The 17,890-nt window shown below is 41.6% G+C and overlaps 1 pseudogene; it reads right to left on the bottom strand.

The window, feature by feature from the left end:
* Positions 1–1,006: 1,006 nt before the first annotated feature.
* Positions 1,007–13,344, bottom strand: LOC127044686 (serpin B4-like; annotated as a pseudogene).
* Positions 13,345–17,890: the final 4,546 nt, after the last annotated feature.

Genomic DNA, 17,890 nt, shown 5'->3' with positions numbered 1-17,890 from the left:
ACACATACTGGCTTCCTGGTGCCTGCTCCAAACTCTTCCCTCCCAGTTTCTAACCAGGTGCTACAAGCTCTAATTTAGGGGCAAGAGGCTGCTTTCTTGTTTCTGACCTTATATGTACTGAGTAGTTTGTAGATTTTAACTTCTTTTTTTAACTCATTTTTCAGGGGAAATAATTATGCTAAACGTTGGTCAAAGTAGATTATATTGGTTTATTAGAGAAACAATGTTTTAAGACTAACCATTTATTATTAGGAAATAGGGGAGTATAAAACTGGAGAATGAAACTGAGTAGAATTGCCAAAATATCAATTTTATTAGTATTACTCACTTGTCCACTTAAGAATGATTAGAAGAAGATGTACGTTACATCCCCAAGGAGTGCATCCATATTCAGAACAGCATTTAAACACATGCTAAGAACATGCTTTAGTCCCATTCCAATCAATGGGACATGAGTATGTGCCCAAGTGCTCTCTTGAACAGGAAGTCTATATACTGTCTATCACCATGTGACCATTTGTAGTAGTGTTATACTCGCGCTGCTTCTGTCTTATGTGAATACATACAGGTATGTCTTCAACTTCTGTCTGGCTTATTTCCCTTCCACTGCTGAAAACAACAAAATATGTAGCGAATTATTGAATGCTTGACTTGATAGCTATATAGATGCATTGCAGTTTTATGGGCTAAAAGGGTCAAAAGCAATATACATCTATAACACTTCACTAAAGAAAAGCCATAAAAATCATAGCTCTTTACTTCACTATTTATTATCAAAGCTTTGATTTAAGGAGATTCCTAGCAATCTGGGAACTTAGCAGAGGACCCCTTCCTCAGGTGCTGAGAGAGTGGGACATTCTTTAAGTAGGAACCAGAAGCAAGCTTGTGCTTGGAGGCAAACAGCAGCCAAGGTAGGACTAGTATCACAGTCCTGCCATGAGTATAGTGTGCATTTTCACCCATAACTATGGAGTCATATCTAGATACAGTGCAAAGAGAAGAGAAAATGAAGAGAATAACATTTCTGTTGTATTTTCTGTACTATAGTTCCATGGCCTGGGATTTCTCTTGTCTTAATTGGAGATTTTCCTTTAAGGGGAAGAAAATCTACCATAGAAAAGAATGCATTTGGTTTTTTGGTGTCTGATAAAGAAGAGGAAAGGGTGATCAGCTACAAACTGTACAGGTATCCTGGCTAAGGTTGTAGTCACTTCATCTTCTGCTGCAGCTGCTGCCACAGTGCCCTCTTCATTGACCTCTATATAAGCCTTATGGACAACGTGACTCACAAACAGGCCACCTTCTTTTGCCATTCCAGATAAATCCGATACTCCTGGGCGAAACACATTGGTCATTCCTAAAGCCTCTAAATATTGGTTAAGTTGAGCGCTTGTCTCAATTTTGAACTGAGGAAGAGACACCTCCACTTCATCTTCTTTCAAATGGTCAGGGCTATTCCAAGTTGTTAATTTCTCATAGGTAAGTTCCTTTTCCAGCTACAGGTATAAAGATATATCGGAATCAGAATCTTGTGATTATGCATCAAAATCAACAAAACACAGAACAGTGTGAGAAGGTGGGAAAAGTGATTTTTCATTCACATTGTGGTAGCCACATCAGGCATGATTCTTACAATACTACTGGGATCAGTAGCATAACATACACTAAGAGTATGTCTACAAAGGGATAAAGCCAACAGCTGCTCACATCAGCTGACTCGGGCTGCATGGCTGAAAAATTGCAGTGTGTACATTCAGCCTCAGGCTGGAGCCCAACCTCTGGGACCCTCCACCCACACAGGGTCCTGGAGAGTGGTCTCCAGCCTGAGCCTCAACATCTGCACAGCAGTTTTTAGCTCCTCAGCCCAAACAGCTTTTATCTCCCTGTAGCTATACCCTAAATATTTCCAAATAAGTGTTTGTCCAGTGTTGGAAAAAGAAAATAAGATTCTATAACCAATGTAAATATGACCACAATGCTGGGTCACCAGTGTGAGTCAATGGTGAAACTTTTAGCTTCAGTGGACAGATTTCTGTCATTAAAGTAAAAGAACTTGATCCTTCACCAGTGAAGTCAATGGGTGTTTTGTAATTGAATTGTATGGAAGAAGGGTAGGTAGCTGGATCAGATGTTAAGTCTGGCAGCAATTCATAGATTCATAGACTCTAGGACTGGAAGGGACCTCGAGAGGTCATCGAGTCCAGTCCCCTGACCTCATGGCAGGACCAAATACTGTCTAGACCATCCCTGATAGACATTTATCTAACCTACTCTTAAATATCTCCAGAGATGGAGATTCCACAACCTCCCTAGGCAATTTATTCCAGTGTTTAACTACCCTGACAGTTAGGAACTTTTTCCTAATGTCCAACCTAAATCTCCCTTGCTGCAGTTTAAGCCCATTGCTTCTTGTTCTATCATTGGAGGCTAAGGTGAACAAGTTTTCTCCCTCCTCCTGATGACACCCTTTTAGATACCTGAAAACTGCTATCATGTTCCCTCTCAGTCTTCCCTTTTCCAAACTAAATAAACCCAATTCTTTCAGCCTTCCTTCATAGGTCGTGTTCTCAAGACCTTTAATCATTCTTGTTGCTCTTCTCTGGACCCTCTCCAGTTTCTCCACATCTTTCTTGAAATGCGGTGCCCAGAACTGGACACAATACTCCAGTTGAGGCCTAACCAGTGCAGAGTAGAGCGGAAGAATGACTTCTCGAGTCTTGTTTACAACACACCTGTTAATGCATCCTAGAATCACATTTGCTTTTTTTGCAACAGTATCATACTGTTGACTCATATTTAGCTTGTGGTCCACTATGACCCCTAGATCTCTTTCTGCCATACTCCTTCCTAGACAGTCTCTTCCCATTCTGTATGTGTGAAACTGATTGTTCCTTCCTAAGTGGAGCATTTTGCATTTGTCTTTATTGAACTTCATCCGGTTTACCTCAGACCATTTCTCCAATTTGTCCAGATGATTTTGAATTTTGACCCTGTCCTCCAAAGCAGTTGCAATCCCTCCCAGTTTGGTATCATCTGCAAACTTAATAAGCGTACTTTCTATGCCAACATCTAAGTCGTTGATGAAGAGATTGAACAGAGCCGGTCTCAAAACAGACCCCTGCGGAACCCCACTTGTTATACCTTTCCAGCAGGATTGGGAGCTATTAATAACTACTTTCTGAGTACGGTTATCCAGCCAGTTATGCACCCACCTTATAGTAGCCCCATCTAAATTGTATTTGCCTCGTTTATCAATAAGGATATCATGTGAGACCGTATCAAATGCCTTACTGAAGTCTAGGTATTCCACATCCACCACTTCTCCCTTATCCACAAGACTCGTTATCCTATCAAAGAAAGCTATCAGATTGGTTTGACACGATTTGTTCTTTACAAATCCATGCTGGCTATTCCCTATCACCTTACCACCTTCCAAGTGTTTGCAGATGATTTCTTTAATTACTTGCTCCATTATCTTCCCTGGCACAGAAGTTAAACTAACTGGTCTGTAGTTTCCTGGGTTGTTTTTATTTCCCTTTTTATAGATGGGCACTATATTTGCCCTTTTCCAGTCTTCTGGAATCTCTCCCGTCTCTCATGACTTTCCAAAGATAATAGCTAGAGGCTCAGATACCTCCTCTATTAACTCCTTAAGTATTCTAGGATGCATTTCATCAGGCCCTGGTGACTTGCAGGCATCTAACTTTTCTAAGTGATTTTTAACTTGCTCTTTTTTATTTTATCTTCTAAACCTACTCCCTTCCCATAAGCGTTCACTTTGTTAGACATTCCTTCAGACTTCTCAGTGAAGACCGAAACAAAGAAGTCATTAAGCATCTCTGCCATTTCCAAGTTTCCTGTTACTGTTTCTCCCTCCTCACTGAGCAGTGGGCCTACCCTGTCCTTGGTCTTCCTCTTGCTTCTAATGTATTGATAAAAAGTCTTCTTGTTTCCCTTTATTCCCATAACTAGTTTGAGCTCATTTTGTGCCTTTGCCTCTCTAATCTTGCCCCTGCATTCCTGTATTGTTTGCCTATATTCATCCTTTGTAATCTGACCTAGTTTCTATTTTTTATATGACTCCTTTTTATTTTGTAGGTCATGCAAGATCTTGTGGTTAAGCCAAGGTGGTCTTTTGCCACATTTTCTATCTTTCCTACCCATTAGAATAGCTTGCTTTTGGGCCCTTAATGGTGTCCCTTTGAAAAACTGCCAACTCTCCTCAGTTGTTTTTCCCCTCAGTCTTGATTCCCATGGGACCTTAACTATCAGCTCTCTGAGCTTACCAAAATCCGCCTTCCTGAAATCCATTGTCTCTATTTTGCTGTACTCCCTTCTACCCTTCCTTAGAATTGCAAACTCTATGATCATGATCACTTTCACCCAAGCTTCCTTCTACCTTCAAATTCTCAACGAGTTCCTCCCTATTTGTTATGTGGCAGACAGCCTCTGTGGATCTGCCGATGTGTTATCTATATTGTTTGCATTTATTATTCATTCATTTTTAGACTAGTCTGTGTGGGTATTAACTATTTCGAAAGGTTGATAATACAAAAATGTAGCAATTAGCTATTAATTACATTGTCACCGTGCCTTATTTGGAAAATAAAATGGCTGGCTAATTGTTTGTTTTTTGAAATTTCAATAGTCACAGGAACAACATAAGCAGCCTGCCTTCAGATTTACTATTCAACATGCTGCATGCTCTGCAACAAGGAAGAAGAAAAGTAATTTTCTCCTATACTGTCTGTCCAGATGATGAGAGATACACAAAACATTGCCATGTTCATATTCTGGTTATAAGGTTATCATCTCATCATAGGCAACTTTACCTGTATTAGACCCGTGTAGTCTTTTGGCAGCAGTATATACATACTCAGGTCACCCCCTTGTATGGGAGTTCAAGCACCTGAGAATCATGCTCCTCATTTGTAGCTATTTTATATTTGCCTATATGGTACATCATCTTCACAGGTTTGCTTGTAGTCTGAAAGCAGTGGCAAGTAATTAGAAAATGAGATACATACAATGAATTCCCTTGTATTAATACATTTTTCCTTGTATTATAAATTATCTTGGACCAAAATGCTGCAGTGGTTGCTTAGGGCCAGATTTTCACCTTCTAAAGAAAGGTGCATATAGTCCTCTTGAACCTTTTCAAACATCTCAACAGTTTTTTCTCTATCTTGGCCTGAAGGGAAAGGGATCAGTCAGGTCTGATGGAAGGGGAAACTGGGAAACCCCATAAAGCCCATCCTCGTGATCCAGGATTTCACCATGCTGCTTCTCCCCTGCTCCTTTAAAGCTGAAATACCATTTATCATCTCCCTGTGCCAGCGCTTAGGCACACCCACCCCAAGATGAATAGAAGGTTTAGAAGAAGAGTTAATGCTATTTCTTTGGACCAACACTTTCAGAAGCTGCCACTGGTAATGTGTGCCTCAGTTTGTTTGTCCAACCTGAGAACAATGCTAAGGTTACAACTATAGGCTTTTCATCTTTCATTTAATTCTAATTTCAGTACAGAAGCATGTTCTCAGGTTAAACTGACCCAGAAATTTACAAAACCTAAAAGCAATAGAAGTATTTCCATGAAAGTGTTTTGTGAATGTTCCACTAGGAACAATTTTTCTTTTGCTAAGCAAATGTTTCCCTGCAGTGTTGCCAAGCTATTTTTGATGCATTATGCTTAAGTGTGACCAACAGAAGGTGAAACTGAAGTAAAGCAATATGAAGCTGGCTATTCTACATTCATTGCCCACACAACATGGGGAGGGCGGGGGAGTAGCCCAGGGACAATGTACAGAATGTCACCTAAAAAAACCCACTTTCAATATTCAACCTTAATGAGGAAGGAGATCCGTCTGGTGACAGAATGTGGAAACTGAACACAGACTAAATGGATCTCTTGGTGGCAGTCATTGTAAATGTGGCACCAGAACAACTCATTGTATGTCTGAATACAAGCAAACCAGTTAAGGGTCTATGAAGAAAATGATTAGAGGTCAGATTGTGAACTGCTCCAAATTAGGAGTGTAGTGGGGGAAGGCACAAGAAGCACCCTTGTGCTAGGCCTCTGCTCAGTCAGTCTTTGCTCACATGAATGCAAATCTTTACAAGAGTAGTGAACCTAACTGCACCCGCAGCCTCAAAGGGGATGGGAAGAAAGCAGAGCTACATTCTGAATACTTCCACTCCTGCCAGAAGAGCTGACAGACCACAGGGGGCGCAGATGCTTCAGCTTCTTATACACGGCTTCCCCTGTACCCCAGGTGGCTTTGTGAGGCATTGTACCTGTGTCAGGCATGATGCACTCTCCTAGCAGAAGTTTTGGAAAACAATTACCTCTTCACCCCCACAGCTGGTCCCTAGGCCATAATAGAGCCCTAGATTTAAGGGGACACATCCCATGTTAGCTCCTTGTTATCTGCCAACCATGTAAAACAATAGGAGCAATGATGTGATATGTGTATTTCTGTAATCTGCCTTTTTAATCTGAAAAGGTCTTTCTTTGGTGTTTTCTTTCTTAAATTCCACTGCCCATTGCCCTTTGAAGTAGACAGCATTCACGAGAACTAACACAGTATCAGGAGAAAGAGTGCCCGGGGCAAAGAGATCCTTGATTTTACCTTAAAGAAAGGGAGGCAAGTTAGTTTGTTTTGGCAGATCGGTAACACTAGTGCCATTTCTCTGTTGTAATAACATAGATGTACAGTGCATGTATGTAACTGTGTATAAGAATATAAACAGGATACTAGACACACATAAGAGATGTTAGACTGACAGGCCTGAGAGGCTGAAATCTTCTGTCTATTCACAGAACAAGTGCAACACAAAGAGCATTTCTGTAGCTTCCGTACACTGACACACTGAAGTGCCTCAAGGGGACACAATGGAGAATAGATGTCATCTCCCAAAATGGCCATTTTATTCTTTGCTTCTCCTGACTAGTCTTGGCTCCAGGTCAAATTTTAAGTAGTGTGCTGTCATTTACCTTGTCTCTATAGGAGCTCAAAAATCAAGATACTTTCTCAAGGTCCCCCATCCTTGACCCAATACCTGCATCTGATTGGATAATTCCTTAACTCCATGCAGTCAACCACACAGGTGGTCTCATCCAGCGCCCACTGAAGTTGTCAGAAAAACTCCTGTTGATTTCAGTGGGTGTTGTATTAGGTCCTAGCATTTGCTGACTACTCTGTTCTCCTCAAATATGTTTTCTCTATGGAAATTAATGATCTACCTCTTGGTCACTCAGGTGATCAAATCATGGAGAGCTGCCACTGTAGCTCCATACATCTGTGCTGCAATTATTAGGAAACATTTTACTGCTCCAGGTTTTTAAGCACCTTGTACACTTTAAGCACCTCGCTGTTTTTGATTAAATATCAAGAAATAGCAGCCAATGGTTGACTTGTCCTTACCCTTTGTAAAGACTTCAACCCACAAATTTATCTGCTTCCTGGTTTCCTCTGCAGCATTCAGAAAATCAGATGGTTTCAATTCAGCCTGGTATAACTTTTGTATGCAGGATAGGTATTGCTGTACAATAAGAGAGAATGTCAGAACAATACATCAGAAAACAGGTCTTTTAATAAAAGATGTTCTAAATAAAATAAAATGTGCCTGTTTTTTAGTTTTGTACATGCTAGAGACAGTGTGGGGACTAGCAGAATGAACTGGACCAGCTGGGTAGAGTGTAGGGGTACAGGGCCATGCAGGTTTGGACAGTTTGCATAGAACAGCCAAACACTGAACCTTTCTGAAGTTCTGCCAGCTGATAAATGACTCTGCCACAGACTCATTGTATGACATTGAGAGAGTCATTTAATCTTTGTGTCTCAGTTCCCCATCTGTGGAATAAGGATAGTGATACTGCTTTTCTCCTATCCCAGTGTCTGTCTTGTCTATTTATATTGGAAGTTTTAGGACAGGGACTGTCTTTCACTATTTTTCTACAACATTCTAGCCACAACAAAGCCTTGACCTTAGTTAGGGCACCTAGGTTTTACTACTGTGAAAATAATGATTACTCACCAGATTTACGTAGTTTTGCTGTGGTGAGTTTTCACATGCAATCTTATTATGTGAGGCTCGTTTATTATTCATTGTTTAGATGCAATAAACACATATATCCCCCTAACAGCCCAACCACATGAGCAGGCATTTACAGAATATCAGGTTCTTATTACACAAAGACTTAGGTCACTCTTGAGTAACAAGAATATCTGATTGTCACAGGTTCTCTTGTGGTCCTTAAATGCCTGCTCATGCTCCAAAGGGCTGGGGGACCATTCTTAGCTAGTCCACTTCCTATATGTATCTGGTCACTTCTGTCCCTGTCTAACCTAGCGTGTCACTGACTGTACATTTATATGTAATTCATGAATGTCTTTGCAGCATTGTCCCTTAATGTTTCGTTTTCCCACCAGCTAAGATAACTAAGGATGACTGCAACGGTACTTCCACATGAAATTTCAGACTAGAAGTAGATTTTGAAAACTGATTTGTGAACAGTTTTTGGGCCTATGAAATTTCAAACAAATCAAACAGGAAGGCCCTGTAAATAACAAGAAATGAATTGATTAAAAACGTGGCCTGAAACTTTGTGGAGGAATAATTCACCCCAGAACATAATTAGCAATTCTATTGAAGATCCAGAATAATTCTAGCTCACTCTCTCATCTCTGTGTTGCTTCTAGAGTGCTAGCAAGAGTAAAAAACATTACAATCTTAATTTTGTCAGTCAAATAAACAGCTTCAACTCTGAATATATATCTGAGTATCTGGTGCCATGATTAAACAGTTACTTTTTTAACTATAGCAACCTTGTAATTTTATTTTACTGTTGATTTACTAAAATAATTATATAAAATATGCATGATCAACAGTAAAATAAAATTATAGTTACAAAGCTGAAGACAAACCTGGGTAATAATAATATACTGCATAAAACAGCTTTTCAGGGCAAGATTTACATAACACTGTCTCTTTGTTATATTTTTGTGCAATGTCTAGCCCAGTGAGATCCTAGCCTGTAGGCACTACAATAATGCAAATAATAATAGTAAACACTTCGAAATTTTTCCTTCAATGCTGTTCAACACACCTAATTGCACTTAGGTTCCAGTGCTCTGAGACCAGGGAGGAAATTAGCACATCCTGTAACTAAGACTTTAGCTTGAAGTTCTCTTAAACTTTCCATTCTGGAACCAGATGAATTTATTTCAAGCTGATTGACTGTTCTGCCCTACTATTCAGTAACTCCATGGGATCAACTCCACCCCTTGTCTAAGTGGACACAACTCCCATTCAAGTCAGCAGGAAATGAGACCTCAACTGAACTAAGCCCACGTTCATTTCTGTTGGTCCTACAATGTCACCAGCCACTAATGTGAACCTCAGTGCAACTCACCTGAAGAAACTGAAATGTCTGTTCTCCATACAGTCTGTTGTCATTAGCCAATTCATAAGAAGTGGTGGGTTTATTGATTGCTGAGAAGATGTCATGAAACTGGGAATGAATCCCTCCAGGTATATCACACTAATCATCAGGAACCTCCAAATAACACAAAGTTTCTATAGTTTATTTCTGACCGAAAATGGTTGATGACAGAGACATTGTTTGTTTTGTTTTTTTAATTGTTCTTCTATGAAACTATTTGGATTCAATAACTTAACTAGCTTTGCCTTCTCTGACTTGTTTTTGTTCCTGATAGTCTAGAGATCTATGGAGCAAAAGCCCTGTTATAAGGACTAAGGAATTTGTGGTTCTTTTGGGATGTTCCACTTGTTACTTGTGGAGCACTACACATGCGAATTTGTTGAACAGCGAAAAATGTTCAGGTTAGTAGAGTTGCAAATGTTTTCTGTATGTCTGATTTATACATCCACGTGTGCTCATGATCATGGTAGGAGCCCACTGAAATAGAAAGATGCAAAATGAACTGATCACTTGTGAATGCGGTTGTGATTAGTGCATCCACAAATCAATCATATAATTGTACAACATTTTAGTAAAGAACCCTAACCCTTGCTTTTTGCTACCTTGTATACATTTTTATCCTTCTCCCTATACCTTCTATCACCCCTCACCAAAGCATTCTCCTCACACATTTTGATGTTATAATTCTAATCTGTTAATTTTGAATTCATATGAAAATTCCCCAAAGTTTGTCCAACTCTAACATTTGTTCTAAGATACCGGTCACTGGGGAGGAAAAGGTAGTCTGTGACTGCTCTCTGAATTGTCATCACTTCTTGTTGCTTCAGAAGAGCTTCCAGTCCCAGGATTTTCATTTTCTCTAAGTTCTGTGAAGTTAAGCACCTGAAATAGAAATGTAACATTGCAACAGTCATATACTATATTGATTTACTTATGCCAATGTGTGAAACAACTTGTTGCAGAAAATTCAGTTTTCTGTCTTACCTGCTGTCCTTTCTATTGGAGATGGACATCCTGATGTCAAAAGGCAGGTGTTCTCTACTATTATCAATGGATGCAAGCCATTTGGTGAATACTACTTAAAATCACTAGAAGGGAGAGCTATATTTCTATGATTGTGGAACTCACTGCCTACTTATTCCCATAATATTCACTTTTTACACAATGTACAATAGGGCAATTGTAGTGGGGCAGTTACCCCTCTCCGGCTCAGCAAGGGTTAAAAGCCAGCCCTTGGACAGAGCTGGGGCTGAGAATGAATCAGAAAAGGCTGAGAGGCCAATCAGGGCCAGGCTGGGAAAGAAAGGAAGGAAGGAAGGGAGGGAGGGATCTGGCTACCTGCCTGGGAGCTCAGGGTACTGGGAGTAGAGCAGGGCTGAGGAAAGGCAAGTGGAGCTGAGGAGCTCCAGCCTGGCAAATCCCCAGCCTTGCTAAAGGCCAAAGCCAGTATAGGGGTTGCCGAGGGGCCGCCCAGGGTCAGGCAGAAGCAGCTGGTCCTAACCCTTGCCAATGATGAGTGGCCATTACAGACTTCAGTCTGCCCAAGGGAAAGGGAGCTGGATGATGACTGGCAGTAGGCACTGAGGTAAGGTGGGCATAGAGGGTTGGGGGTTCCCCTGGGATGGGAGACCCAGAGCATGGGGGTACTGCTGAGGCAGAACCCGAGATAAAGGGCACCAGGGTCCGGGAGGGACGTGGGGCCTGAGGCAAGTAAGACATTGGCCAGAGAAGGGCGCTTCAAAGGCTAAAGAGCTAATTCCCGAGACGACCAGCAGGAGGTGCCGTGCCATTGAGTCTCGCTTTGCTACAGCAATACATTGAGTAAGGTTCTGCAGGTGTGCAGCGATCTTGGATAAAAGCTTATTCTTTAAAAAACCTAAATTTAAGGAATAATCTGAAGACCAATGGAAATGCTTTCAAAGTTTGCTAGGTTTAATTCCAACAGATGCAGTGTTTGTTTGTCAAATATAGAGTTAGTTCCTGCCAATATTTAAGTGGACATGTATTTTGCAGTTGATTTCAGTGCCGGCATCACTGGAACCTGATTTTTTTTTAATTGCATTCCTCTTATATGCATATCCCTTTACGTCTGCTAACACATGGTCACACATCCAGCCTTCAAAGCAAAAGATCCATCTGAAATTTCTAATAATGACAGTTGATGTACTCAAAGACTGATGACACATGATTAATGATTCACCTTAACTAGGGCAATTGCTACTTGTGCAGGCTTTATTACCCATGGAAAACGAAACTGCTCCAAAGCCTTGGCTACACTTGAGAGTTACAGTGCAATAAAGCCACCAACAGTGCTGTAACTCACTCCCCGTCCACGCTGGCAAGGCACATACAGCGCTGTATCTCTGTGACTACAGTGCTGCTTGTACTCTACCTCCCTGAGAGGAATAAAGAGTATAGCGCTGCTGCTGCTACGCTGGGGCACCAGTGTAAACAGGGAATAATCTTAGTACACAGCAAAGAATCCTGTGGCACCTTATAGACTAACAGATGTTTTGGAGCATGAGCTTTCGTGGGTGATATGCATCTGAACAAGTGGGGATTCTTTGCTGCTTTTACAGATCCAGACTAACACAGCTACCCCTCTGATACTTAGTACGCAGTGACTGACCTCTGGAAACTTCCCATAATCCTTTTAAGTGAAGGTTCTGCTTTTTGTTTTGTTGTGACCTCTGGGCTCTGGGAGCTGTTTATCAAAAAAACGAAACACAGCTCCTGTTTGCTATGAATGAGCAGAGGCAGGGGGGCTCCCTTTGGAACGCCCACGGCTAGTGTTTGCTTGAGAGAGAAGCACCGCGGCAGGCGGTGTGTGGGGGGTCTGTTTCGGAGTGGCTGCTGATCTGGTCTGTGAGAAAAAAAACAAACAGCTGTTGTTTGCTTTCAGTGAGTGAGAGAGGGGTAGGGGAGGGGGTCGGAACTTGCAAGGTAGGGCGCTGACACAGTATTGGCTCCAAAAATCCACTCTCTCTCTCCCCTATGCTCCCTGTCACACTCCACCCCAGTGACCCACCTCCCCCTTTTGAAAAGCACGTTGCAGCCACTTGAATGCTGGGATAGCTGCCCATAATGCACCGCTCCCAATGCCGCTGCAGATGCTGCAAATGTGGCCATGACAGTGTACTGGCAGCTGTCAGTGTGGACAAACTGCAGTGCTTTCCCTACTCAGCTGTACGAAGACAGGTTTAACTCCCAGCACTGTACAGCTGCAAGTGTAACCATACCCTGAGTTACAAGAAAAGGCTTGAGGAGCTCAGGTGACATTACATGTGGGAATAGTCTGCCATTGTTGAATAAATATGAAGGAATAAAACAAATGCCTTATTATTGCCTACCTTTTGCATCTGGGCGGCAGTATTACCTCTGGCCCCAAGAAAGACCGTGCTCAGGGCAGCTAAGATACTCAGAGGAGAATAGATGATATTTCCAGATGGACGATCTTCATTCAGTACCTTGAAAAAGTCAAGGCAAAATTTGGTAGTTGCTTCACTGATGGAGCTTATTGTGAAAATGAAAAGCTGCAGATGAAAAAAATAAACCAAATCAATAGAGTTCAACAGTCTCTTTTCTCAATCTCTTACTGCATCAGAGGATTTCAATGGCTTTCTTGCTAGTTATGCACACATGTCGAGCCTCAGGGTGGGAATCCACCTAAATAATATAGATGGGGATAATACTCAAGTTTCTGACCCATAAGTTTTGGGAAGAATGGGATACAGGCCTTTAGAAAAAGAATTCCCACGGAGAAAGCAGCCTCATCCTCAGTTTTCCACTCAGGAAATTTTCTTCCACTCCTGTGCCTAATGGATAACACCGCAAGAAGTAAACTCTTCTACCAACACAGTTTCTTGAAGCAATGAAGCATATGGATGCATCTTCCCCATCCTACTTCAGGGGAGTTATGCATGATTTACAACAGTATGAGTTCAAAATCAGGCTTCCTGAGAGGGATTATTGGATACTCCAATTTCTGTTTGTATGTGATCAGAGCCACATTAGGCTGTCTTTTGCACCCAGATATATCAAGAGTAACTTTGGAGGAGTTAATCCAGATATACACAGGTGTAAATTAGAACCTAATTTGACCACTCATGTCTAGGTAACAACAACAGACAATGGATAGAAAATGATCTGATTAATATGTGATAAGGTATCACTGAATCAGCTTGTTCTATTATAAAAGAAATATACACTATGTAAGATGTGTGAACATCTATTTATTGGAATACATTTTCCAGTTGGGGTTGACTGACAGGAACATTATACTGTAATCTGTCTCCATTAACTGTGAAAAGGGATACCATTGATTTCTTCCCAGGGAGGTATTCTAAGACTTTCACAAATAGATAAAAAGACCTGGGTGAAGTTTTTCTGACAAATAGTTTATCTGATAAAAAATATAATCTTGGTTGACCTGAAACTATTCACCAATTTGACACACATTTACCAAAGGGTTTGGGCCAAAAATAATTTTTCAGGATAGATTTGTTAAGTGGCTGGAGTCAGGGCTGGCTTTAGGCCAATTCACTCAATTCCCCGGAACTGGGCCCCATGCGTAAGAGGGCCCCATGCAGGCACCTAAGAGGGCCCTACGCTGGTGCCTTTTTAATTTTTACTCACCCAGTGACGCTCCAGATCTTTGGCCACATTTCGGCGGTGGGCCCTTCACTTGCTCCGAGTCTTCAGCGGTGGGTCCTTGAGTGCCACCAAAGACCTGGAACAAGTGAAGGACCTGCTGCCAAAGTGTCGCCGAAGACCCAGGATGCTGCTGGGTGAGTACAAATCGGGCTCCACACTTGCTAAAGCCGGCCTTGGCTGGAGGTATGCTGTTTGCCCCCCTTTATCTACAGCCCAATGTATAGGTGGTGGCAATATCCTGTACAACTTCTGCCCAAAGGTGAGGGTGTTCAGCTGGGATGTTCAATTCCCCCCTCTGCCTGATTTGGAACAGTGAGTTGAATTTGAAACGCTCACTGCTCAGGAAAATACCATGAGGCCTAGGGTATCAAGTGGCCTAGAGTCTCTCCCACTGAAGCTTTTCCACTTCGTGTGAACTACATTGCCGTTGGAGCAGGGACTTGAATGTGAGTCCCCTTAATCTGAGGAGAGATTCTTTACTATGCATGGGGATGATCTAATTCCAAATTCTAATCCACTATTCCTCTGAAATTGTGTTATACAATATTACCTTTTATTTTGTAAGCAAGAAAAGAGAAATATTTTTTCCACTCTATTTAGCACTGATAAGGCCCCAACTGGAGTATTGTGTCCAGTTCTGGGCACCACTCTTTGGGAAAAATATGGACAAATTGGAGAAAGTCCAGAGAAGAGCAAAAAATGATTAAAAGTTTAGAAAACATGATTTATCAGGAAAGATTGAAAAATTTGGGTGAGTTTAGTCTGGAGAAGAGAAGACTGAGGGGGAATATGATCACAGCCTTCAAGTACTTAAAAGATTGTTATAATGAGGAGAATGATAAATTGTTCTCCTTAGCCACTAAGGACAGGACAAGAAGTAAGGGACTTAAATTGCACCAAGGGATATTTAGATTTAACATTAGGAAAAATTTCCGAACTGCAAGGAAGACAAGATGGGTGAGGTATCCTCTATTATTGGACCAAATTCTGTTGAGAGAGACAGGCTTTCGAGCCACATAGAGCTTTTCTCCAGGTCTAGGAAACAAGGCTGGCTTTAGGAAGTGCGGGGCCCAATTCAAACAGTTTCGATGGGCCCCTGGCAGGGATGACTAAAAAAAAAAAAGACACGTAAAAAAACATGTGGGGCTTGTACTCACTGGACAGTGCTCCCAGTCTTCGGCAGCACTTCGGCGATGGGTCCTTCACTCGCTCCAGGTCCTCGGCAGCACTGAAGGACCAGCTATGGAAGACCCAGAACGAGCAAAGGACCCGCCACCAAAGTGTCACTGAAGACCCAGAGGGTCGCCAGGTGAGTAAAAATTAAAAAGGCGCCTCTAGCCAGGGAAGGGAGTCTCACTGGGAGCGGGGCCCGATTCAGGGGAATTGGTGGAATAGGCTAAAGCCAGCCCTGCTAGGAAAGGTTCTCCCAGGATCACAGCAAAATGCAAGGTGGAACAGATCTTAAACTGACACCCCCATCACTGGAAGTTTTTAAGAACAAGTTAGACAAAAATCTGTCAGGGATGATCTAGAAAATACTTAGTCCTGCCTCGGTGCAGGAGACTGGACTGGATGACCTGTTTAGGTCCCTTCCAGTCCTTCATTTCTATGATAATATGATTTTCTTACTTACATATTTTGTTTCCATCTCAGACTCTTTTCAAAAATATGCACAGATTTACTGACGTCTGAGGTTGAGAAGAGAACTTTGTGTGTTACTGTTAGTGCAAAATGCTTAGAAAGCATTCTTAGAAAAGGTAAGAATATTGCTGAAAATTTCTTTTCTAATCATCAACAGCTGGCAAATTACACATTTCACAAGAGCTGATGATTGTCTGTAGTAATGTGATATGCTTTGGAAAGTGGTGAAACCTGCAACATTTTGTGTAAACTCTGCAAGCCAAATTTTGCTCTTACACTGATATAAATGCATCATAACTTACCTTAACCAACAGGATGTGTGGGCCTCAGTGCTTCTGAAAATAGAGCTCTTTATTTAGGTACCTAAATCTGGGTTTAAGTGATTACCTTTAAGCACCCACGTCTAAAATTGATACCAAAGTGCCTCGTCCACAGTCACACCGGAATATAATGGCAGAGTCAGGAATAGACTCCTGAGCCCCAGCCTTGCATCATTGGCACACGCTGCGCTGGGGATGTAACATTCTGGACAGCTGGACTAATCTGTGCAATCCTAAAATGGACTGGGTATAGCAAAAGGATTTACAAATATTCCCTTCACAAATCATAACAGTAACTAAGACTGTAAATGTACATAGAAGAAATGCTTACCTGGCTGTAGAGAGGAAATTTGAAACTTGCTAGATGTTTGGTGTGGTGTCTTGCAAGGTGCTGGAATATAAAGCATTTGCAACACCCATTGGCTTTATCATATGTTGAAATTATTAGATATATTATTGCTTAACGGTATCTTGCATAACTAATTAGAATGCAATCCATAGAATATTTTTTGTTAGTCATAAAATATAATTATCATTCTTATACTCCTGGAAAGATAAGACACTATTTGTCAGAGGCTACCTCTGCTGTATATTTTCACTGATCTTCCAACACAAAGCTGCCCTAAAACTGGTGTCTTCAGCTCCTTGTGAATCCTTCTCCACTGCCATAGAGCCACCGTAGCCATGACTAATGAACAGAATGCAGCTAGGGAAAAGTGAATGTGCATAACTTTATTCACATGAGAAGGCCCATTGAATTCACATGAATGTACTTAAGTTTTTGTCAGATTGGGACCTTAATTTTATATTTTCACCAATCACATAAATAATCTCAGAACAGAGATAGGATAATCTAGTGGTGTTTTATTTCATCACTGAGAGATCTGACAAGGCATGGGACTGGATAACAGATTTATCAGTTTTAAGGCCACAAGGGATCATTATGATCATCTAGCTCAGTGGTTCCCAAACATTGCACCAGGCGACCCACCAACTGCATTTTCTTTTCTTTTTTTAATTTATGCATTTATTTATTTTTGGTAATCCATTATTACACATGTGCACCCTCTGCCTGGCTCCGGAGCCCTAATCCCAGCCTGGTGTGGAGGGAAGCCACCAGGGACAGAATTTGGAAAGAAAGCCTGCCCAAGCTGCTGTGGGGTGAGCAAGGGACAGGTCTGCTCTACAAACCTGGACTGTCCCCAGGGCTTCCTCTTCACACCTGCTGGGCTGGGAGAGGTATATGTTTGTCTAGGCCAGTTCTGGCCCTAGGCGTGATAACCAATCTGTAATCTTCCATGACCCACCACATGGGAAACACTGATCTAGTTCGACTCCTGTATAACACAGGCCAAAGAACCTCTCCAATTAAATTAGTCAAGCCCATAACTTCTGTCTGAGCTATGTATAGCATATCATTCAGAAAATCCACCAATCTTGATTTAAAGATGTCGTGATGGAGAATCTTACCGATGTAGGTAGATGTAGACTGTGATCAAGTCAATTCTAAACCTTCTCTTGGATAAACTAACCAGGTGGACCTTAAATCTCTCACAATGTGGTATGTCCTCCAGACCTCAAAATATTTTCTTGTAGTTCTTTTCTGAACATATTCCACTTTTCAGCATCCATTTGAGGTGTGGACTATGCTAGCTGAGCTACTTAAGCTGCTGCACTTCTAACAAAATGGAGGTCCCTGCTAGGCAAATAATAATGATTCTTGTGTAAGAAGTATACTTTGCTAGCCCCCTGGGGCTCAGGAAGGTCAGAAGAAGCTGCATCAGGAAACTCCAGGATAAGGTTTGATGCAGGGAGTCAGAAAACAGCTGGA

This window comes from Gopherus flavomarginatus, chromosome 2, assembly GCF_025201925.1.
Source record: "Gopherus flavomarginatus isolate rGopFla2 chromosome 2, rGopFla2.mat.asm, whole genome shotgun sequence".
NCBI lineage: Eukaryota > Metazoa > Chordata > Testudines > Testudinidae > Gopherus > Gopherus flavomarginatus.
This window is presented reverse-complemented; position numbering and strand designations above follow the sequence as displayed.